Source organism: Buceros rhinoceros, unplaced genomic scaffold, assembly GCF_000710305.1.
Source record: "Buceros rhinoceros silvestris isolate BGI_N320 unplaced genomic scaffold, ASM71030v1 scaffold5413, whole genome shotgun sequence".
In the NCBI taxonomy this organism is placed as follows: domain Eukaryota; kingdom Metazoa; phylum Chordata; class Aves; order Bucerotiformes; family Bucerotidae; genus Buceros; species Buceros rhinoceros.
In genome coordinates this window covers 1-411 of record NW_010404095.1, presented here as the reverse complement: position 1 = coordinate 411, position 411 = coordinate 1, and the positions used below count along the sequence as shown (strand labels likewise).

The 411-nt window shown below is 64.5% G+C and overlaps 1 protein-coding gene across 1 annotated transcript in view; it reads right to left on the bottom strand.

Annotated features, from left to right (window-relative positions):
* CCK (cholecystokinin) overlaps window positions 1–310 on the bottom strand; it is a 7,307-nt gene extending 6,997 nt beyond the window's left edge. Inside the window, exon 1 of the mRNA XM_010133236.1 lies at window positions 244–310. The gene's annotated coding sequence lies outside the window, so the exon portion shown is untranslated. The remainder of the gene's footprint in view (window positions 1–243) is intronic.
* Window positions 311–411: the final 101 nt, after the last annotated feature.

Genomic DNA, 411 nt, shown 5'->3' with positions numbered 1-411 from the left:
CCCTGTATTTTTCACACATACATTCACTTTCATCGCAACGACTCCAAGCACAAAACCTCACCCGCGGGTAGCTACTTCTCACCCCCAGGAGCTGTTCCTCTCCCACGGTCCGCGCCAGGCAGACCCCGCAGCCCCTCTCCCCATCCCGCACTCCTCCATCAACCGGCGGGATGCCGGGGAAGCTCCAGACACCCCCATTTCCACCACCCCCCCAAACAGAGGTGCAGTTCAGGTGCTTCCTACCTTTCCGCTGCGCTTTCCCGAGGTGGGAGCCGAGGAGGGAGCGCGACCCCGTGTGTGCCCGGGCAGGGAAGTTGGAGGCGGCTCAGCCCCGGTCCCTTAAAGAGCGGCGGGTGCGCGGTGTTGTTTGCACAGCTCTGACGCAGTCGGGACCGGGGAGGGGAGGGGAGG